Source organism: Sus scrofa, chromosome 3, assembly GCF_000003025.6.
Source record: "Sus scrofa isolate TJ Tabasco breed Duroc chromosome 3, Sscrofa11.1, whole genome shotgun sequence".
Taxonomy (NCBI): domain Eukaryota; kingdom Metazoa; phylum Chordata; class Mammalia; order Artiodactyla; family Suidae; genus Sus; species Sus scrofa.
The window spans coordinates 62,128,587-62,154,420 of NC_010445.4; positions in this window are offsets into that span (position 1 = coordinate 62,128,587).

The following is a 25,834-nucleotide window of genomic DNA, read 5'->3' on the forward strand; positions in this document are numbered from 1 at the left end:
CTAAATTCTGGAGAACATTGGCTATTTTTGACCATTGAGCTTCCATTTTCATTTTAGTTTAATCATAATAATTTGCATTTCTTTTGGGAATTCACACCTCCATCATCATGACTGCATACCTAACTCACTCCCTGGGAAGGGAATACCCACTTGATTAGGTCAGAGCACTGACCTACCCATGGGTGTAGTCTTTTGCAAAGACATGCTTCCTTACTATCCAGAAAGGAATCCTGGGAAAGAGAAAGCATGGAACTGCATAACTCTCAGAAGTTACTCTCAAGGTGATCCAGCAAGCCTTCTGGTAAAGCAAACACCATGGAAATCAGAGAGAAGAACCCAGAAAAAGGAGTGAGAAAGAGAGGGAGAGAGACATGGGGAAGGAGGGGGAAAAAGGAGGGCAGGGAGAGAGACATAGGGTGACATTTTGAAGGATCCCTCAACTCTGCATCAAATATTACTCAAAACAATTTCTACAACTGGATGTTTCAGTTACCAAAGCCAACATTATTGCCTGAGCTGGTTTGAAAAAGTATTCTATTATTTATATCCCAAGGATATCTCACTTACACACCATTAACTCTGCTAATGGTGTCTTTTATTTTGCTTTTGTTAAATTTGGTTATTGTAGTTATAGGAAGAGGTAGAAGCACTTTGCACTAGTAGTCTTCAGACAACAAAATTTCCAAAAACACTAGCATGCACTGCAGTCTACACTCAACCTGAGACAGCACCAAAAAAGACTTCAATTTTCTCATGCCTAGAATTATGGTCTGAAAGCTTGGGCATCAGATAGGCTCATTAATTTTTACGGCTTTTCCCTTTTACCCTAGTCTCACATAACCACTGGCTTAGGTGATTGCTTTTGGGCAGAGAAAACTGATTTGCAATCCATGATCCCAGCAGGGAAAGAGAAAGTTCACTCTCTGGCTAGTTAAGTTCTTGGAGAATAGAACAGGCATTTTTATTAAATCACTGAAGGATCTAAGGGGATATTCTAGGCACACTGAAGCCGGGCTGACAGGATAAAATACACTTTATTAGCTCAGTTAGTTAGTACATTGCTTATGCAGTTATCCAATGCCCACACATATTTGCAATAAAGCTTTATTAGCAGGAGAGAAGAATTTTAATTAGACAAACCATAATATCTTTCTATTTATTAATTCTTTCCCTTGGGTTTGCCTTTTTTAAAATGTCTGGATAATTAAAACCTGATAAGAAATAACACTGCTACCTAAAGTCCTGCTCTAAGAAAAATATTAACTTCTTTCCCTCTCAAAAATATAAAATATATAAATGCATCAGATGAATACCAAAAACCATGTTGGTCCATTGGGATTCAATCTAAGTGACTGGGGTTAGGAGTACTATCAGAGGATGGTAGAAAAGCTACAATTTAGGAATAAATGCAGAATCCCAGTGGTTACCTCTGAGGAACTGCAAACTAGTCTGGGAAGAGAGTATGCTTTGGAATGAAATATTTCTGGATAAATGTTGGCTGCTCGTACTATTATCATCTGTTTTGGTAACATGTATTCTCATATTAACTACTTTCATTTTACTTCATCTGAATTTTCATATTTATATTCTATGTTTAAGTGGAGTCATAGAATCAAAGGGTTTGAGACCTTGGTTATTAGGTTTTGCCCAAATGTTTCACTCTTTGGAAAGAGAAAATCGGGAAAAAAATTCCAAGATCTCACTTGAGTGGGAATCATAGCCAAAAAGAAGAGACACATATGCCTAAGCTTTTCTTCTCCGATTCCCTTTCTTTGGCCTTTGACACTGGTAGGCAGGGCCATGAACTATACCACTAACCAATGTTTCCCCATGACAAGTTTTGTTTTGTTTTCGTCTCACTCATGGCATATAGAAGTTCCTGGGCCAGGGACTGAATCTGAGCCACAGCTTTGATCTATGTCACAGCTGCAGCAATGACAGATCCTTAACATGTGCAACAGCAGGAACTCTGCCACATTACAAGTTTTAGAAGGTACAAAGAAACAAAGAACTAAAAAGGTAAATGGAAATTTTATCAACAGTGGCAAATACAGACATATGAAACATAACTAAATGAGATCGCTAACCTCTAATCCTTTCTTCAAATATAAATCTACTTCCTTAGAGTGCTATTTATAGATTTCAAATAAAAGGTTTAAGTGATTTGAGAACATGTTTTATGAAAAAATTATGAAGAACAATAATCATCTATTAAATCAAGTTCTGCTACATGTGTTTATTAACATCACAATAAAAATAAATTGATAAAATAAGTAAATTCTAGAACTAAATTTTTAAAGGGATGATGACTTATTTGATATACACCTAGCTTTCTAGGTTAGGGTCAAACTATGGTAATGGACTTTGAAATTCCATTTGTAATAAGAAAACCAAATTGTTTCAAGAGTGAATGCTTTTCTGTTGAATTTTTATTTATACAAATGTTCAATCTGGATTCTAAATCTTAATTTTTAAAGTGTACAAACTGATTTCCTTTTAGATACTTCTAAAAAGCAATTATATATATATATACATATATATATATGTTTTTGCTTCAAATTTTTTTTTTTTAATAAGATATAGGAGCCTGGAAGGTGAAAATACTTCTGGAGATAAACTGATGATAACAAATGATCTGTCAAGTCTGTTTTGTAGATCAGATAGGCAAAGAACCCCAAACACGAGTAATTCAAAAAAAGTATAAAATAATCTATAAATAAGTAGGAAATAGAGACATATGTTGTTCATTTCTACTTGTTGGAAACACATGGGTGAGGAGTTTGAAAAAGAACACATATGAAAAATGACTCTGAGAAAAATGTTTTTAAACTTTCAAGATGTAAAAAAAATTTAAAATATACAAAAAGTAAAAACACAAAGTTCAAAAGTAAATGATAAAGTTATCACTAATTTCATTAAGTAAGTATTCAGATGAATACTTTCAGTTCTTTTAAGAACTGAAATAATTTACTAAAAGTAACTGCAGAGATCAAAAAAATCAAAACCTTTGGAGATTTATATATCTTGATGTTTAACAGTCTTTGTCATGCTGTAAAGTATCTTTTTAAAATTGGAAAGAAAAAAGCTTAGAAACGAATAAAGAAGGGATGATGATGGATGTCATTTCTGTGTAGTTCTGGGTTGCAAAACACAGACAGCCTCACTTTTTTTTTATATCACTTATCCCCTTTATATTATTTTCCTCTGCTGCTCTGCTCAGGCAGTCATATAGTTCAAGAGGGGAGAGACAATACCATTTTCCCTCAATGTAATTGCTCCTATCTCCCTACTCAACCCCTCACTCAATGATACCCAAGAAACAATTTCAATAGTGGCAGTTCTCAACCTCTAAAAGGCGAACAAACTGACATTTCAATGGCCTTTGACATTTTACTATTCAATTAGCCTGCCTTAATCAGTGTGTTCCTGACTGCACGGTATGCTGGAAACATTCCAGCAAAACAAGTTTGAAACAGCTAAAGCCAGGGAGGATTAGGGCTGGAGGAAACTAATATTGCAGCCTAAAGTTCTGGTGCCTACTGTCCGGGATTAATAGTTCAAATCATCAAACCAGGGGCCTTGGCATCTGCTCCTGCTCCTGCTGGAGGTACTTACCCAAGGGTTCTGATTGAAGAGCTCACAAATACTTTTCACATGTAAATACATTTCCAAGTTCATTTCCTTCACTCCTGGTGTTAAAACTACTGTTTGATTTCTACCTGAGAAATATACTGCCTCACACATAAACTAATGAGAATGGAGTTAATACATTCTCTTTAGTTTATACTTTAATATATACTGAATTTACCAAAAAAAAAAAAAGTTCTGTATTAGTCAGTGTTCTATTGCATGTGAATTAAAACTGCTTGAGCTATTTTCATAAAAAGACATTTATGTAGTATGACAGACTGGAACAGGACCTTAGCCATTCACTCCCTACTTCATAACTGGATTACTCAGTCTTACTTTCTGCCATATTAACTATAGTAATTGCCACTCCTTGATGTGGAGCTTATCATGTGACTTGCTTTGACTAATGGGATGTTATTAGATGTAACGCAATCATTGGCTAGAATTATGGTTGGGTGATTAAATGAAGTCTTTTTCTATTTACCATGTGAAAATCATGCCTCAGTTACCTGGCTACTCAGGATGTCATTTAGCTGGAGAAGAGCTGTCAGGCTAAGCCTAGCTCAGATCAGCAGAACACCGACTGACCCACAGAAATATGAAAAATAAATGCTTAGTGTTGAGTGCCACTGAGGAGTTTTGGTTCACTGTTATACAGCATTATTTCAACAATAGTAGCTTCAGAGCTATAAGGTATTAGGTATTGACACAATTATTTCAAGGGCAAAGGAGCTGACTCTAGACCAGATCTCTAAGAATGACTACACAGAAGCAAAATAGCTGACCCACATGGAAGCTGCCCTTTCTGATACAATTGCTCCATTGCTATAGGAACCACTGATTCAAATGTCCCTTGAATTGTCTTAGATAACATGGGTATGAGCAGTTGGCTAACACAATACATATTCATGATCAGGATTCATGATTAGCAGTGATATACTATCAAGCCTTACTTTATTTGATTCAAAGATTAGAAACAATTAAGTTAGCAATTACATGGGCATTTATACCTTCCTGAAAAGTCAGAGCCACCAGGGATTATTGAAATCTGCCACTAATCCACATAAAAATATAGGAATATGAAAAGAATATTTTCCTGGATATGAAAAGAATATTCAAATGCCACAGTGCATCAATTACCCTTTTTCTTACATTTTTTTCCTACTCCTTTCGGTCCTTTAATTAAGCAACAGCAAAGTGGCAAAACAAAATAAAAGAGAAAAAGCAGCAGTGAAGGAAGAATGCAGCTTTTACACTCATGGAACAATTTAACGGTAAGGAATTACATCTTATTCAAAGTTTCAACATGGACATCAAAAACTGCTTTCAATTGAGAACTTTGTCTAGATACTCATGTTGCAACAGAACAAAGGGTGGGGAAAAAATGTAATTATAATGTATACATGTAACGATAACTTGATCCCCTTGCTGTACAGTGGGAAAAAAAAAAAAAACTGCTTTCATTGCCTTAACCCATGTAATATTTAATAACATCAGTGGCATCCAAATTACAATAAATTGAGGTCCTTTGCTGAATTTATGGGTGCTGACATCTGGATGGTAAATAGTGATCTACACTTTTGACTTGACCTAATACAATTCTGTGGGAAATTCAAAGGCTCATAGCATTCCTGTGTATATTTCATTGCTATAGTCATACAGAGATAACACTATTAGAAAATATAAATACATGTGTAAGTCAACTATAGTTAGGTTTAAGGTAACTTTACAATGTTCATAAAAACATACCATGATAACCTAGAACCTTAATCTATGAGAAAATCAGATAAATCTCATTCATTTGGTTAGGTATAACTACTTGTAATTCTCTATAAATATTAGTAATTCTCAAAACTTTCAAGGTTATCAAAAACAAGGACAGTCTGAGAAAGTGTCACAGCCAAGAATAGCCTAAAGAGACAGGAAGACTCAATGTAATGTGGGTGGTTTCCTGAATGGGATGCTGAAATAGAAAAGAGGATTTTAGACACCAAAAACTAAGGAAATCTAAATAAAGTACAGAATTTAGTTAATAATAATATCTCAATATTGACTCATGAATTGTGACAAATATTCCATACTAAATTGTTCATACAGAAAAGTTAATATGGTGTTATATAAGAACTTTCTGTTTTATCTTCACAATTTTTTCATAAATCTAAAACTTTAAAAATTTTAAGATTTATTAGAACAATAAAATCACTAAAATAATTCTGTCAAAAAGTTAAGCAAGAATACAAATGCCTTTTAGTACAAAAGAAATTTCCTACCTAAAAATGTTACATGCATTACAAGCTTTCATTTTGAAAAGAAGGGCTTGAAAGTTACATGATCCAAATAATAAGAGTTAAGGTCCCATGCTAAGCTCAATTATGACAGGAAAAAATATTGAAACTAGTCTTTCTCCTAGAGACAGGAACTACATATTTAAGTATAAATTCCAGTACTAAAACAGTTTTAAAGAACCGCTGTCATCTTTATTCTTATGGGCCAGAGGGAAAAAAAAATCAAGGAGATTTAATGTTTCTAGGTCTAGAAAAACTCAAACATGAGCTATGATAGCAAATGTTATAAAAATCTAAATATAATTATATCAAGTAACTATCTTTTTTTAACCTAGGGATTTCTTTATCTTTGATAATATACCTAAGATTGTTTATAGGTAAAAATTAAATCAGATATTTAAGTATGCCTTTTAGGTGTTTTGGTTATAGTATAAAGAAAGTGGATTTTCTGTTGTGCCTCAGCCAGTTAAGAATCCAACATAGTCTAGATAGAGGAGGCTGCAGGTTTGATCCCTAGCCTCGCTCAGTGGGTTAATGATCCAGTATTGCCACGAGCTGCGGCGTAGGTCACAGATGTGGTTTGGATCTGGCGTTCTGTGACTGTGGTGTAGGTTGGCAGTTGCGACTGATCAAATTAAAGATTTTTTTTCTCGCCTATTTTAACATTCTTAAAAAAATCACAATTAAAATTGCTATCTTTTTTAAAAAAAATTAGATTTGATTTATAATGTGCCAATTTCTCCCATACAGCAAAGTGACTCAGTCATATATATACATATATTTTCCCTTTAGTACATTATCTTCCAACATGGTCTGTCCCAAGAGACTGGATATAGTTCTCTGTGCTATATTGTAGGACCTCATTAGAATTAAGAGCTTGCATTTGAATGTGTCACTATAGACAGGAAATGAACTTGCTAGAATGTGAAATTTCATATTTCATCCCAGAACTAACAAATTCCTCATTTTGACAAAATCCCCTAGTTACTTCATGCTTGTTGAAATTTGCAAAACTGAATTAAGCTGCTTTATACTACTTAAGGACAACTACCTAACACACACATAAATATACACAAACACGTGCACAAACACTTTTATCCATTCATTTATATCATGAAGCATAAATATGAATTTTCATATACTTCAAAAGGACTGCATGATTAGTGGGTCAGAACTAGATAAACAGGGTGAGATGTTGTCATTTCTGCCATTTATTATCTGTGTGGTTTGGATGATGATTAAATACTGTGAGCCTCATTTACTTTATCTGCAAACTGGGGGGATGTAACATCAATCCTGACTGCTTCATAGGAGTTTTTATAATAACAGTTGATAAGTCATGTGTCCAATTTTCAGTCCACAAAGTACTGGAGCAATATGAATTTTGCCAGGATGATTACTATTGGCATCATTTGATGAAGGAAAATGTCACATTTGTCAAGTTTTTTTTTTTTTTTTCTCTCTAGGGCCCTACCCGCAGCATATGGAGGTTCCCAGACCAGAGGTCAAATTGGAACTGTAGCTGCTGGCCTACAACATAGCCACAGCAATGCCAAATCTTTAATCCACTGAGTGAGGTCAGGGATCAAACCCGTATCCTCATGGATCCTAGTGGGGTTTGTTAACCGCTGAGCCATGAAGGGAACTCCCCCACCTTTTTTTTTTTTTTTTTTTTTGGTAAATATTTCTAAGACAAGACCAAGAACAGACAGGCTAGATTCCTTTGTTGCTATAGTAATGCATATTAGATAGATGAATTAGAGAATTTTCATCAGCTGATTTACTCTTGTCTAGAATATTTTTCTTTTCATAGTGCAGGTCTCATCATGGGATTCTATAAGTGGTAAAGGTTTTAATTATAAATAGGGCAAAATTCATCATAAAAAAGGTTAATCAAAACACTGCTAGATCTAAAATTAAACAGTCCCTTTACTAAAAAAAAAAAAAAGAAAAATGAGACCAATACAGTTAATTTTTATCATTAATTTATAGATAATTCACAGGAACACTTTTAATTCATACCAAGTTTCGCTACTAATCCTGCATTTTTATAAATTATCTTCCTACCTTTACTCTCTTTGTGAATGCAAGTTAATTTTGCTGTGACTTTTAAAAAATAATTCAATAGCTTTGTTTAGAGTATTACCCATCAAAATTATTACTTTGCTGCCTTATATAAAGATACAGTTCCTGCAGCTGTATCAACTAAGTCCTTATACACCCAACATTTAGGTTGTTCCCTATTTCTATGTTATAATAAATGAAATTGTATAAAAATTCATATATTACAGAAATAAATGTCTTATAGATTAGGTTAAAATTATTAAATCACAACTTCTGGGTGAAATTTATCCTTCTTATAAACATTTTTACATACATTTTCAAAGATCACCTTTCTCTGAAAGTTTGGACCAATATAGTCTCCCTGGTAGATGACAATAACTATGGCTATCTTTCATTCCATCAATTGTTATCTTTAAAAGTTCACCAAATTAAATAGGTAAAAATATGACCTCATTGAAAAATGTGTATTCATTAAATTTATGGAGGAAAATAAAATTTTAATTTTATCAGTAAGTTTTGGCCATCTGCCTTCCTTTCTTTCCTCCATCTTTCCTTCCTTCCTCTTCTCTTTTGAAAAAAAAATAATTTTTAAGTTGTTTTTAAGTTTACTTGTGCCTTGTTTGCTAAAGCTTACCATAAAAATACAAAATAAAATTTATCTTTATTATTGAAGATAATTGGCTGTCAAAAGTGTGGGATATATTAATTAATCACGTTCTTCTAAATGTCTTATTTTGATTGTAGGATATTTACTATTTCCATTTAAGATATTTAAATTTTTATTGTACTAACCTCATCTTTTATTTTTATTTAATTGCCAATTTACAGCTGTCTAATTTTGTATTTACTTTTTACATTTTATCTTAATTTTTAACTACTTAGTTTACTTGCAATTAATGTTATTTCATGCTCTGATAGCGTATTTACATTTTTGTAAATATTATTTATCTCAGTACCACGTGTCATATTTAGACTTTTACCCTTTGTTTTCAGTGCTGGTCATCACAATGTATACTAGACTGCCATTTCACTAATGTGTTTATTCTTGTACCAGTAATACAGTTTTTTTTTTTAACATATATGATCACTCTGAAACATTTCACTATCCAATAGAGCATATTCCCCTAGAATGTTCTTTTTTTACATTTTTGAATGTATATGAATTTTTTTCTAAAAACTCATTCCACCTAAAGGCTCACATGAAGATTTTTATTAACATAAAATTGAAATACTACCTCATCTGGAAGTCAGATATCTAAGCAAATTACTCAAGAGTATGATATATCTCTATTTTTATCTGTTCTTCTCAATCCTTCCAGAAAAATACGTTTTCCTAGAGAATATTCTGTACTAATGGCAATCTCAATATCTGTGTGTAGTTGTTCCTAAAAAGGAAACCCCAAACCTAACTTACTCTGGGTATAATTATATATTATTTGTAACTGGCACATTTAGAAACTCCCATTATTTAAGACTGTACTCTAATAAAAGCCCTTTTACATAAAAAGGAGAAAAAAAAATGATCCCACATGTTAATGAGCATTGTTCACCTGTCTTCATTCATTCTGTACCACTTTAATGATGCCTAAATAAAACCTTCTATGCATGAATAAAAAAACCCATCTATACAAATCTATATGAATAGTAGTTTAATATATACAAAACTATTTCATGTAAATAGTTTTAAATTGCAAAATCAGATTCAGAAGAGTAAACCTGAGGCTCAACAAGGTAAATTAAATGATTTAGGTTGCATTTCCAAGAAGGAACACTTCTGGGAATATATTCCAGGTAGGCAGAACACTTTTGCCATTCAACCACAAAAACTGGCTCTCATGCTATTCAATCACAGAATTAGGCTCTCAATTAACACAATACAAATGATATTTAAAAATTACTATATAGTAAACACTTGTCCATATTTAATCATATGAAGAACCACCATATATCAAGATTTGCCACAGTTTATATATATATAAATTTTGTTTTTTCTTTACCCAGCATATGGAAGGCCAGGGATCTCAAATCTGAGCCACAGCTGCTTCAACCTATGCCACAAGTGCTGCAATGCTGGTTCCTTAGCCCACTGTTCAGTGCCAGGGATTGAATCTGCACCACCAGAGAGTCAACACTGGATCTTCAACCTGCTGTGCCACAGTGGGAACTCCAATACACATATTATTAAGCAGTTGATTTTAGTTACTGTGTTATGCTCAAATTACATTTAAATATTTATTTAAAGTTGCATATATGTTAGGTGTTATCAGTGGCAGAATAGTTCTAATAAGCCTAAAAAGAAGTCTTTTTCATAAACACTTTTTAAACACTTTCAAAACTAAAGTTAATATGAAGAAGAAGAACAAATATCTCCTGGCTTTTTGAACAGAATTTGGAGATGAAATATTTCTTAAACATTTTTTTTGGAAAGGAGTCTTATGACAAGTAAATTAAGACGTTAAAATAAAGAAATGGAAGTTGTAAAATGCAGAGTCCACATCTAGTCAAGCATATAAAATAGAATTTGAGTCATCTAGTTCAATGTAACAGATATTCAAATGCTCTGTTTGATGACTGAGAAAGTACCACAGAATTAGATAGTGTTAGACGTCAGATTTGAACACAAATCTGAGCCAGGATCTATACTTTTAGCTATGCCCTCCTCAATATACAAGGGAAAAACACAAAAGAATGTCATAAAAAAAAAATATATATATATATGTTTGAAAATAGTTGCAAAGTAAAACAATAGACATATAAACTTCAGTTTTGTATCAAGGTATTTATAAAGCTTTCATGGAGGCAATGGAAATTAGTTGAGGCTGAAATATTCCTCAATTCATACATTAAAGTGGTCTTATCTCTGACTACCAGCAGAATCCTTTGTGTTTTGTCATTTGGTCACTCCTACAGAAATCATTCTCTGACCACATCAGGGTTTCTCTTATTTCACATTTAGGTTTCTTTTATTTTCTCCTTTAGAACAGGCTATCCCAGCTGTTTACAAGGAAAAGCACCAACCTTCTAATAGTGGTTGAGGCTATATTCGGAACCTCTTTAGGACACTCCTTTTGAATAAATACTAAATATGATTTGATTTTATTACATTAGAATGTAAACTCTCTTGGAGAGAGAATTACTGCTTTTCCAACTTTCATTTTCTTATAGAGTTACATGTTTGATATTTCCATAACTGCCTTATTATATCATGGCTTCCATTTTAGTTCATATGATTTGCAGTATTCTATTTTTTATCACTGCCATTCTTCACATACGGCCCATAAGGCAGCATCAGTGTATGTTATGCAAATATTATATTCATATTTATTAATTGAAATTGAACAAGCCATTGATTTTATTATCCATGCATACACATAGTATTTTTTTTTTTTAATTTAAGCCTTGGTATATACCAGAAGGCTTCAGTTTCTGTTCAAAAAGTATCTTTCCTACTTCTTTAATGGACATTCTTATTCTGAAAGTGTCAGAGAGTATTTCCCCTGGTGAGATTTCAGTTTAATAAATAGTGAGATACATAAAAGTATATTTTATATTTGTATATCGGAGTAAATAAAGGAACATTTTGAGGTTTTCTTCAACTTGCACAAAATAAATGAATGCTACTTTAGAAAAGCAATGTGGACTTCTGGATGAAATTAGGAAAATGTTTCATATAATTAATTCTAAAATATTTTATATGTAACTACAAATAAAGGGTTTTTTCTAATAACATGTTATCATCTCAAAAGTAACTTAGAGAATTAAAAACAGGAGTGTAACCCTATAACTTCTACATCTAATTGAAGCAGAATCATTTACAGATATAAGGAATAACCTTACAATATTTAAATCAAAAACATTTTTTAGCCTTACTTCAGAACAGAGAGAGATAATTTGTGTTAGTGGACTTATTCTTTGCTATTCAAATATGATCTCTCGGTTCATCTGTTAGGTTTTTCCGAAGTGAAATAAGTACCTAAAACTTAATGATTTTAAAATTTCAATTTCAACCTACGTATTTAGGTCTCACTCAAACCCTTATAACATGAAAGAACATTTGCTTTACCTCACTCCATAGTCAACAAAGTATTTATTAAACTTCATGTATATTTTAATTCTTAATTAACTTTCCTAGTGAAATCACAAATTCTGTTAGCATGTACTTTGGAAGAAAGAGGAAAATATTCATAAAGAGAAAGATAAAGTGGTGATAAATGTATAAAGAGAAATTGAGAGAGGTCATACAAGAAAAGAGTCGAAGTTATTCTATATCAAATCATTTTTTCACTATCTTAACTTCTCCTAAATCTAAACTGTAAAAAATAGTTTGTAAATAATTATTTGACTATGTTAGAAAGCATTGATATGCCTTGAATTCATTAATAATCCACCCAAATGAAACTCAGGAACATGCTTACTGAAACTTTAAATCTCTTTTCCACTAAGGTTGGATTTAAATCTTTGCACCTTTACTGGGCAAGAGGCAGTCAGGTTCACATGTCTGTCTAAGAATGTGTTTATACAACACAGATGGTCCTTGACTTACAATGGCTTGATTTTAAATTTTTAGACCTTACTGTGGTGCAAAAGTGATCTGCTATCAGTAGGAACTATATTTTGCATTCTGAATTTGATCTTTTCTTAGCCTAGATGAATGCTGAGCCATACAAACTCTCTCGTGATTCTAGGCAATGGCAGAGAGGCACAACTCCCTGTCAGCCACGTGATCATGAGAATAAACAACTGATACACATACAACCATACTGGCTTTCACTTTCAGTAGAGTATTCAATAACATACAGAATAAATTGAACACTTTATCATAAAAGAGGTTTTGTGTCAGATGCTTTTCTCAACTATAGGCTAATGTAAGTGTTCTGAGCATTTAAGGGAAACTAGGCTAAGCATGATTTTTGGTTAAGTTAGTGGATTCAATGCATTTTCAACTTACTGGGTTTACTGGGAAATAACACTAAGTTGATGAAGATAAATTAATTTATCTGGTAGGTAATTTTGGTGTCTCCACTAAATTAAGAGCCCTACAGGTACTTTGGTCATTTCTGTATCACCAATGTGTACTCCATGCATAGAACAAGAGTTCCTATAAATATTGACCAAAGTACACAAAGGTCCATGGAGTATATCAAACATGATAAAGTCTGAGAACCATCTAGAGATTAGCAGTTGGAATACTGAACATGATCTGTCATGGTCATTTTTCCAAACAGCTTCAGAAGCTGGACTTGGAAGTTCTATGATTTAAAAAAAAAAAATAGTTGCTGTTGTATATTTCTATGCTTCATATTACTGAAAAGATTGAAGGGCCACTGGTACTTCAAGTGTTCTATTATTAATGAAACACAGTGTATCCATTCTTTAACTACATCCCATCTGAAGATGCAATTTATTCTGTTATGGCATTCTCACAATGTGTCATGATGAAATCAAATACACACAAGACTGGAGGGAAATCAAAGACCTGTGATATGGCCCATTTATTTTAATACTAGCATTCAGAAAAGGAAAAAAAGCACGAAGTTTTCTAGTTTCTATGACAACCACTTATGGAAATTTCCCATTTCTAAAAAGGCTCAGTGGATTTCATAAGATGAAGTTCAGCACTTTTTAATTATAACTGATTTTTACTTCCAAAATATTTGTTGCCCAAACATACAAACATTTATATTTGTTTTCATGTGATCATATGAGAAACAAACCATCTCAGGCTTCTTCAAATTCCTATAGAAATTCTCGAAGAACAACTACATATTTTTTCTTCTACCTTCTCTGATGATAGGCCATTAAATTTCCCAGTAAGGTGTCAAAAGCTTCAACGCAAAAGAGACTCCATCAATCATGCTCATGTAAGTTTCAGGAGCTTGTGGGTTGGCAGCAGTCATGTTGATCCTGAACACAATGCATTTATTTATATAGCAATGCTATAGGTATATATAAGTCCACGTATGTGTATCACACAGAGATGGAACTGATTTTTAATCAAAACCTCTTTACCCCTTATTATGAATATGTCTTCCATTTCCACCAAATCTTTTTTTCCTTGTACTTGTCATGATGAATTTTTGGTCTCATACAATGACAATTTATGTAATGTTAAGATCTGCTTACCATTCTATGTAGTACAAGTTCTTTCAGCAGATTCCACTTCTAGAACATTTGGCAGCTGTCAAGATCTTTATTTGTTTAACTGATCAAAATTATTTTGCATTCATTTGTATTAGATGGGTAATACAAACTTGATTTGGTTAAAGACAACATTATCTAAGTACATATTATAAGTAGACACCTAAGGATCTGTCTTAGCAACCCTCATTGATACATCAAAAACATTGAAAACAGAATTGTGCAATTCCAAAAATGAAAGGGATTACTGTCCTTTATATAACTGAGAAGAAATATATGTATTTCTTCATTCCTTAATTGTTAAGATAACCATATAGAATATTCAGAAATGTTTATTCTACAAAAATGATTTCATGCGGTCCGATATATTATCCTTTTATTATACTCTGAATGCTCAACGTACTGCTGTGATGCTTCATAATAGCCCCCTACCGATGCTCATCTTATGACACAGAACTTTTATTTCTCTTACCTTTTTCTCAAATTGTCCTTTCTTCATCCTCCTCTGATAGAATGCTATCTCACCAGATCTCCCTTGGTGAAGAGAATACTACTCTGATTCCAATCTCTATGAGGTACAGTTTTCACTCTCAGGTTAATTAAGCTTACCTCACAGCTGTAAACATTTATTTCAAAATCTCACTTCTTAAATATTCCAATGAAAACAGCTTAGACTTTGGTAAACCAGATTTTGTGACCGTGTCTTCATAGTTGGCTTTTTGATTTCACAAAAGCCTAGGTCTATATGAAATTCCTCACTCCTTGTAGGAAACTGGAAAAAAAAAAATCTTCATTCACACCTGAATTTTTGGCCTCCAGAAGAAGTTTTCCAAATCCTTTCCTATATAAGTTGGTCTTTCCTGCCTCTCAGTCAAGACTATATTAAAAAGACAAGTGTCTGATCATGTCATAGCTCAAGTCTTCAACTGGCATCTATAAATTCCTACTTTAGGATACATTCCCAATAAACTTGGTGAATATGAAAAAGTGTGGAGAAACTTGGGCTTTTCAAAAGACTCCTTAGGCCTATTTTACATGGCAATGTATAATTTTATTATCTCCTGAAAACCTCTAATCTTTATTCCATTTCATATTTAAGCTGCCTGCACTGATTATATCCCTGAAAAATTTTCTAAATTCACAGATGCTCCTAGGTCTAGGATCTCATGAAATTTTTTGGTACTTGCACAGAAAAGAAATGGCATTTACAGTTAATTGTGTTACATTTGAGTTGGTGTCAGAAGTCATATGGCTTCAGAATGCATACTGTACCTTGCAGAATCCATGATCAAGGCACTTTGCCATGATACAGATGTGGAGGTAGGTTGCTTTGGTCCAGGGGACATCAGTAGGTGCAATACAAGTTATGGCTTAAAAAAACACCTATGCATTTAAGACTTGCTCTCTTACTCTTGCTTAGAAATGGGAAATCAAAATGTGAATAAGCCTGAGCTAGCCTCTACTCTACTTTGAGGAAAATTGAAGCTCTCTAGTCAACAGCCTGCAAACTGCCGGACATATGAGTGAGGCCATCTGTTTTGGTCATTTCATGCTGCATTAAAAAACACCCCAAAAGTGGCTTAAAACAACATTTACTTTTTTCCAGAATATGGTGTTCGAGCAGGGCTTGGCAGAGAAAGCTCAATTTTGCCTCACTTGCCAGCTAGGGAAGTTGAAAGGCTTTGGGAAGTCTTGATTCTCTGGTGGTTGATTGCTGATGGCAGATTGGCTGTGTCTGTTCCTCTGCATGGCAGACTCTGAGTGTGGTTTCTCTGTATGGTCTGGCTTGGACTTTCTCTCAGTGCGTTCGATTGGTTGAAGAATGGGAATCTCAAGAAACAGAGCTAGGCATCAACTATATAGACTTTTTTTAACCTAGCCTTGGAAATCACACATCTGGGACCAGTCCATCCAGATTCAAGGGGAGGAAATACAGACTTCAGTTCTCAATGAAGGAGGGTCAATATTGCACGATATACGAGATAGAATGTATATTGCATCAGACCCATCAGAGCATTCTAACTTATGTAGGAAGGAGATGGCTCATCACAAAATGTTGGGCTGTATATATGACTAGGTTCCTTCTCTTTTTACCATTTTTGGACGGAAAATTCACTGAGACAGCTTGGTTGGCTGCATTTAAGATCCTTCCTGTCGATGAGATATTGCAGCTCATATCGGCTTTCAGTGCTGCAAATATGGCTAAACTTCTGTGCAGAAGGAACAGGCTTTTAATAGCGAATCTTGACCCAGACCTCAGCCCTCACTTTCTGTGGGAGAGTTTGGGAGCTTATGGTCTTACAAGCTCAAAAGTAAGAAGAACAAAGAAGAGTTTGGTGAGGTGGTGATGCTAAAGTAAATGAGAAAATTCACTCAGTGAGTTAAAAACAATTTCTAACCTTCTCTCCCACAAACTTCATTTTTGTGTATGCTTTTGTCACATGAAAGTGCCTTACTTACTCATCAGAATTTGTCCTTTGTGATGCTGAAAAAAAAAAAAAAAACCTGCTTGCCAGGTTAATCCACATGGATCATACCTATGGGTTTGGGGCTGGCTAAAATTCCCATTAATAAATACATAACAAAAGCCACGACAGAAAGATACATTCTATTTTAAAATAATTGGCCATGATTTCAGAGTTCTTTTTGTACTATGTGTAGCTGACTAGGCTTACAAAATACATATTCATAAACTTTCTTAAGCAAAAATAAAAATTATTCTGAATTTCTGAAAACTAACTGTGACTCAAGCAAGATCAAGCTGGACAAGTGATATATATGCAAGTGTGTTTCCATGTGTATGTATGTGTGGCAGGTGGGGGAAAGAGAGAATATAAGAGAGAGGGACAGAGAGAAATTCTATTTATTTATTTTCTTTTTAGGGCTGAACCCAAGGCATATGGAAGTTCCCAGGGTAGGGGTCCAATGGGAACTGCAGCTTCTGGCCTATACCACAGACACAGCAATGTGGGATCTGAGCCATGTCTGTGACCTACACCACAGCTCATGGAAACGTCAGATCTTTGACCCACTGAGCAAGGCCAGGGATTGAACATGCATCCTCATGGTTAATAGTCAGAGTCGTTTCCGTTGAGCCATGCTGGGAATTTCTTAATTTATTTTTATAAATTTTATATACGACGATAATTTCTTAAGTGGACAAGATAAAATTGGGTAAAGAAAAAATATATTAGTCAAATATACAGGCTAATTAATGTGTATTATTATTGATTACTCAGACATTAAAAGGGTCAGAGCAAGCTGACTACAAATATTAACATGGCTTAATTAAAATTGATCATTAATTCTTATAGAAATATCAAGAGAGATTCACAAAGACTCCTTTTATGTGCTTTCTACTAATGCCAAAGTAAAGGAGAGTCAAGTGATAAAAGGCAGTTAAAAGTGTAATATATGCTTTTGCCCATCATTTATGCTTGGTTTCCTCCAGTCATGATTTGGGTTTTATTGGGCCTTTTCTCCAAATCTCTCCATCAATATACAAACAGTTTTTTGATGAATATGCCCTTGATGTTTCATTTGTATTGCTATTCCTTATCACATTAATAGAAAACAATTGCTACATATTCTAAAAACAAGCATACCATAAAACTCTCTTTTTTCCATATGCCAGATTCTATTACTTGGGAAAAGCAGTATATAAATAAAGACAGCATTGAAGCTTTGGAACTCATTTTAATTCTCTTGTAATGACTTTCATAGTGCTTTCAAAATAAAATCCAATCTCCCTGCAAGATATAAAATCATGAACTCTTTCAGGTACCTTCCTCATTTGTCTCACAAACTTCTATACTATGACTTTACGAAGATTATAAAGGATCCTTGTTTTAGTCATCTCCCAAACTGCTGTATTGCTATAGCAATAATATTGGGGTGCAAGTCACCTGGTATATATTTTTGTTAAGTTAGGTTCATAAAGCGTTTATTGATTAAAAAAATGAAGATATTTGTCCAAGTCTACCACTAGTTAACATATTAACATATAGACTGTGTCAAAAAATAAGGTGTTTTTCAATCTCATTAAATTGTGATTACTGTATATCAATGTGCTTCCTTTCTACTACCATTTTCAAATAACTAAAATCAGTCAGGCCTTGAAAAAAAAACTGTAAATCCGGGAAAGCAGCTCTAGTGTGTACTATTCATTGCATTTTTGGTGGACCACATGTTTCTCTATTTTTTTCCCACTAAGAATGTTATGGCTAACATAAGCACTTATCTACCCAGCTTGCTTACTTTCTTTCTTTCTTTTTTTTAAATTTTTTTTAATTTTTGTTTTTGCTTTTTACCACCACACCCACTGCATACAGAAGTTCCTAGGCTAGGGGTCGAATCGGAGCTACAGCTGCTGGCCTATACCACAGCCACAGAAACACAGGATCCACGCTGTGTCTGTGACCTACACCACAGCTCACAGCAACACCAGATCCCTGACCTCCTGAGCTTGTCTAGGGATTAAACACATATCCTCATGGATACTAGTTGGATTTGCATTTGCACCACAATGAGAATTCTGCACCTAGCTTTCTTTATCAAAACTTGTTTATTTTTTTATTACTCAATGAATTTATTACATTTATAGTTGTACAATGATCATCACAATCCAATTTTATAGGATTTTCATCCCACACCCCCAGCGCACCCTCCCACCCTCCAACCTGTCTCCTTTGGAAACCATAAGTTTTTCAAAGTCCGTGAGTTTTTCAGAGTCTGTTCTGCAAAGAAGTTCATTCTGTCCTTTTTTCAGATTCCACATGTCAGTGAAAGCATTTGATGTTGGTGTCTCATTGTCTGACTGACTTCACTTAGCATGATAATTTCTAGGTCCATCATGTTGCTAAAAATGCCGGTATTTCATTCTTTTTAATGACTGAGTAATATTCCACTGTGTATACATACAACATCTTCTTAATCCACTCCTCTGCCGATGGACATTTAGGTTGTTTCCATGTCTTGGCTATTGTATAAAGTTCTGCAATAAACATTGGAGTACATGTGTCTTTGCAAGTCATGGTTTTCTCTGGATAGATGTCCAGGACTGGGATTGTTGGATCAATTGGTAGTTCTATGTTTAGTTTTCTGAGGAATCTCCATACTGTTTTCCACAGTGGTTGCACCAATTTATAATCTCACCAACAGTGTAATAGGTTCCTTTGTCTCCACACCCTCTCCAGCACTTATAGTTTGTAGACTTTTTGATGATGGCCATTCTGGCTGGTGTAAGGTGGTATCTCATAGTGGTTTTTATTTGCATTTCTCTAAGAATGAGTGATGTTGAGCATCTTTTCATGTGTTTTTTGGCCATCCATATAGCTTCTTTGGAGAATTGTCTATTTAGACCTTCTGCCCATTTTTTTATGGGGTTGTTTGTTTTTTTTGGTAATGAGTGGTAGGATGTGTTTATAAATTTTGGAGATGAATCCCTTGTCAGTCGATTCATTTGCAAAGATTTTCTCCCATTCTGTGGGTTGTCTTTTCATTTTGTTTGGGGTTTCCTTTGCTGTGAAGAAACTTTTAAGTTTGATTAGGTCCCATTTGTTCATTTTTGTTTTTATTGTAGATACTCCAAGAGGTGGAACTGAGAAGATGTTGCTGTCATTTATGTCAGAGAGTTGTTGGGCTATGTTTTCCTCTAAGAGTTGTATAGTGTCTGGTCTTATTTCCAGTTCTTTAATCCATTTGGAGTTTATTTTTGTGTATAGTGTTATGGGTGTTAGGGAATATTCTAATTTCATTCTTTTCCATGTGGCTATCCAGTTTTCTCAGCACCACTTATTGAACAGGCTGTCTTTTCTCCATTGTACATTCTTGCCTCCTTTGTCATAAATTAGCTGGAAGTAGGTGCATGGGTTTAATTCTGGGCTTTCTATCCTGTTCCACTGATCTATATGTCTGTCTTTGTGCCAGTACCATATGGTTTTGATGACTGCTGCTTTGTAGTATAGTCTGAAGTCCGGGAGCCTGATTCCTCCAGCTCCATTTTTCTTTTTCAGGATGTCTTTGGCTATTCTGGGTCTTTTGTGCTTCGAAACAAACTTTAAAATATTTTGTTCAAGTTCTGTGAAAAATGTCCTTGGTAATTTGATAGGGATTGCATTGAATCTGTAGATTGCCTTGGGTAGTATAGTCATTTTGATGATATTAACTCTTCCAATCCATAAGCATGGTATGTCTTTCCTTCTATTTGTGTCATCTTTGATTTCTTTCATCAGTGTCTTAGAATTTTCAGAGTATAGGTCTTTTGTCTCTTTAGGTAGGTATACTCCTAGGTATTTTATTCTTTTGGATGCAATGGTAAACAGAATTGCTTCCCTAATTTTTCTTTCTGATCTTTCACTGTTAGTATATAGAAACGCCGTTGATTTCTGCGTATTAATTTTGTATCCTGCAACTTTGCCAAATTCATGGATGAGCTCTAACAGTTTTCTGGTAGAGTTTTTAGGATTCTCTAGGTATAGTATCACAACATCTGCAAAAAGTGATAGTTTTACTTCTTCCTTTCCAATTTGGATTCCTTTTATTTCTTTTACTTCTCTGATTGCTGCGGCTAGGACTTCCAAAACTATGTTGAAGAGTAGTGGTGAGAGTGGACATCATTGTCTTGTCCCTGATCTCAGCAGGAATTCTTTCAGCTTTTCACCATTGAGAATAATGTTATCTGTAGATTTGTCATATATGGCCTTTATTATGTTGAGGTAGGTTCCCTCTATGCTCACTTTCTGAAGGGTTCTTATCAGAAATGGGTGTTGGATTTTGTCAAAGGCTTTTTCTGCGTCTATTGAGAGGATTACAGTTTTTTTATTCTTCAGTTTGTTAATGTGGTGTATTACACTGATTGAATTGCAGATATTGAAGATTCCTTGCATCCCTGGGATAAATCCCACTTGACCCTTAATCAGACTTATCAAGAAAAAAAGGGAGAGGACTCACATCAATAAAATTAGAAATGAAAAAGGAGAAGTAACAACAAACATCATAGAAATACAAAGTAGTCTCATAAGAGACTACTACATCCAACTCTGTGGCAATAAAAGGGAAAACCTGGAAGAAATGGACAAATTCTTAGAAAAGTACAATCTTCCATGACAAAACCAAGATGAAATAGAAAAGATGAATGGACCAATCATAAGTACTGCAATTGAAACTGTGATTTAAAAAGTTCCAACAAACAAAAGTCCAGGGCCAGATGGCTTCGCAGGCGAATTCTATCAAACATTTAGAGAAGAGCTAACACCTATCCTTCTGAAACTAAAACTTATTTATTAAAAAAAAATAAATTAAACACCTTAAGTTCCAAAGATAGTAGTAGCCACATGGGATAAAGTCTTGACTTAATAAAGTCTACCATCTAAAAGGCAAGATATGCAATTATTGAGGTATAACATGATTGGTTAATTTGTTTTCTATTTTAAGTCCCACATTTTTGTACATTCAAAAGCAAATTAAATTCTGTCATGGTGATTGATATTTATTTCTGTAGAAACAGACAGAATCAAATGTGGTTCTTAAAATACTTATTTTCCTCTAAGATAACACCAGAAGAAATAAGTTTGAGAAGTCCTGCAAGCTCTGAAAAAAAGTAAAATGCATAAATAATCTTTCTACCTCTTGTTTAACATCATAAACTCTCATGTGCTAGGGAATAAATCCCAATTCTGCACAAGAATTTCTCAACTTAAAACATCTCAAATATATTTTTATGTTCCTCTTCCTTTAGGAATACCATAATGTTACAAATTTCATAAGATACAGTTCAATGAACAATTTTGCATGGTTATAAGATTGGTGTATAAAATCAATGTTATCATTCAGTGGACCAAAATAATTAAAAATAGGAACATTTCCTTGCTCATAATACTTTTTGCCAGGAAGCTCCTGAGTGTATATATGAATTATGTTGCATTACTTTTTCATTCATTGATTTATTTGAACTATATACAGTGAAAAGTAATTTAACTATACACTAAAGAGTAGGAAGAATATTTGAGATCAGAGTTGAAATCAGTTCCAATTAATAGAATATTTCTGATCATCTGGGTTAAAAAAAAATCTCTAGTGTTTCGTTTAAATTTATTCTATCTCAATTATTCCATTCAATGTAGACAGATAATTTAGGGTGACCCTTCTTTTTTTTTGAGTGAAGCATTTTTTCTAATTATCTGTCAAATGGTTTTGACTTCATTATGTCAAAATGAGTCACATTTAAAATCTTCTCCATTGGATATTTATGAAGAATCCAGTTTACTCTGTGATATAAGGTTTTCTAAATTTAATTTGGCACAAAATCACAGATCAGTGTTTACAAACCCTAGAAAAAGGTGGTGATTCATGTTTGTACATTTGTATTATTTAAATGTAAATTTATATTTTTCTCCCATAAGATTCATAGTTTTGTTTCCTGTTATATACCCAATATTTAAAATATTACTTGCTATGAATAAACATTCATGATCTATTATGAAGGAAACGCAAAAAAGAGAAAAGAAAGAGAGAAAGTGGGTGACAGAGAGAGAAAGGAAGAGAATGAGTGTGAGGGAGGGAGGAGGGAAAAAGGGAAGAAAGGAAGAATTAAAGGAAAAAAGTGATGAAGCTCTTTTTTCAAGAGTCTAGGATTGAGAGAAGCCTTGTGTTTTCATTCAATTCTACCCTGAGTAGTCTACCATTTCTATATTCTTGAGTCCAGCAACTCTATGATGGCAGTAAGAGAATGACTTTCAGAGCTGAGAATTCTCTGTGAAACAATCATGGCTTATATAATATTATTTTCTTACTCTTGAGGGGTAACCAAGTTTGGATAAATTAATTGAGACATCTCTGTGTGAAGAACCCTTTGAGCATATAATTCATAGCCCTGCTCTTGAGTTCCTTTACCAAAAAAAAAATGTCCAAATCATAATAATCACAAAGTATTCACACCCAGGAAAAGAAATATTAGCAGTAAATACTCCAAAAATTTCCGAGTTTGTACCAAATCTACTGGTTCACCCAACTGTCAAGAATTTCGATGACTTCTATAACATGTTGCATACTTGAAAATAGTTGAGATACTCTGTTCTCTTTGGGGGCAGGAAATTATTAAAAATACCTTCCTTATAATGAGGAACAAAGGAGAAAAAGTATCCTTATAATTCCCATTGAATTTGGTTCATTGGAACAATACTTCAAAAATAGTACATCTAAACATAACTTTGCTATTTGTTGCTATCCACCTGATATTGACCATGTGGCAATCTGCAAGAAGTAATTAAAATTAAAATTTTGGTTTTTGTTGTTAAAAAAAAAATACCCCAGGAAAATAAGTTGTCTCAATAAGTAGGGCAATCAAAATAAGAAGGAAGCAAAGAAGGAGTGCAAAAGCTATGTTTCATTACTAATTCCAGGGATTCTTGGATAGCTCCATTTACCTCTTTCTTAAAATTACCAACTTGTAGTGAGATTTCAAGAAACCATTCTTCCTGTTGATGGCTAGAACTTCTAGATTCACAATCAATACAGGCTGTAGTTGTCATGTTCTAGAGATAGTTCACTTTTCATCAACATCAAGAGTCTTCAGAGAATTTTCTTAAGCCATTCTCAACACGTCATGTAATACTTTCATTCTAAGTCACAAGAAAATAAATTTGTGGCTATCATGTATTCTTCCTTCATCTTTGTAGAATAACTACTGTTGTGTCCATAATTCCCTTCAACTCAATCTCCCATGAAACTTTCAAATATATCCAAGAAATTCTTAAGTGTTGTTATATTAAAGTAATAAAATGTAATGAGAAGACAAGGAATAATAACAACAGCAGTAATTCACACAGTTATTTCCTCCTCTAGAGAATCCATTGTGTAAATTAATAAGAAACATGATACAGTTTAATTAATTCATTTGTATGCTCATGTAGTTCACTAAATTTTTAAACTTACTTGCCTAACTAGAAATTATTTTTTGGAGGGTGGTTAACCAAGATGGTGACATAGGTGTATCCTGAACTCCTCTCTTCCCACAGATGTACTGAATGTGCAGACAGATATAGAAAAGACCCAGGAACTACATAAGTGACTCTTACAGACTCAGCAAATGAGAACATATCCACATGCTGAAACAGATAGGAAAGGCTAAGATACATTTTTATCATAAATCTTAGCCCAGACACAGAGCCATACAATCAGAGAGCCTCAACTCCTAGCTTCTCCATGGAGAGTAAAGGGATTATACCCCACATTTAGTGCCCCCACATTTAGGACCCCCAGCTGAGGGTTGGACCCTCAAAACACCTACTTCTGAAAGGCAAAAGGGCTTGTATTCCAAGAGACCCACAAGACTACAGTAAACCAAGGAGTAGTTCTTAATGGGTTCACAGAGCACTGTCTATCTCTCTAGGACTCAGCTCAGAGGGGACAGGAAAAATTGTACATCTACCAGTCCTTTCCTAAAAGGGATTTATTGGCACACTTTGAATGCTGCTGGCTAAGGGCCAGGCTTCTATTTTAGTAGACAGACATCTTAGGGGCTGGCTGCAGCCCTACCCAAAAACTTGAGAAACCAGTGCACACCTGTCCCACTTTTTCCTCCAAACTACTACAATAATAAAACCAAGTCATCAGTATTTTCCAAGTAACAGTATATATACACATCTTGTGCCCCAGCTATTGTGGCTGTCATCCAAGGGACAGACCCAAGATTGCTGGTTCTGACAGTCAGTGAGGCTTGCATTCACCAGTACCACAGGGCTAAAACAAACAAGCAGTTTTTAACAGGTGCAGGAGCATCTCCCTGCCCCCATATACCTAGATCTACCACAGAGGGAGAAGGCAACTATACCTTTTTTCCTTAGAATGAGTTAACTACATAATTTCTCAGCTGTTACCTGAGGATCTAGCTTCCAATTAGCCTTCATCTAGGTACTGACTGTGATCCTCCCATTTGGTACACCTAAGACTTGTCATGCCTTCAACTAATGGGTGCCACGAAAAACAAAGAAGCCAACTTATACAAGCATAGCAGCTTGAGAGACAGTCTAGGCTAACTGATGAGGTTCATCTCATATACTAGACCGTTTTGTCAAGACTGGGAAAGGAGGCTGTTTTATGTAATGTGTAGAAAACAACAAACAAAATCGAGAAAAATGAAGAAACAGAGGAGTATTTTAGAAACAAAACAAGAAAAATCTCCAGACACAGATACTGATGAAACAGAGAGAAATGATTTACCTCGTATAAAGTTTAAAAAACAGTCCTAGATAGCTCATTAAAGTCAGAAGAGTGACGCACAAACAAAGTGAGAAATAAAACAAAGAGATAGAAAATATGAATAAAGAATCAAACAGAAATCACAAAAGTGGAAATAAATACTTAAACTGAAAAATTCAATAGAGGGGTTCAATATCAGACTATCAAGTGCAAGAAAGGATCAGCAAACTTTAATTCAGGGTAGCAGAATTCATCTAATAAGAGGAGAAAACATAAAGAATGAAATGAGAGAAGACAGCTTAAGGAATATACGGAATACCATTAAGTAAACCAAAATTCACATTATTGGGGATCTCAGAAAGAGAAGAGAGAGAAAGAGGCAGAAAGCTCATTCAAAGAAATAAGGGCTGAAAACTCTCCTGAAATGGGAAAATATACATCCAGATCCAGGAAGTCCAAAGAGATTTTTAAAATGTTGAATCCCAAGAGATCCACAGAGTGATACATTATAATGAATT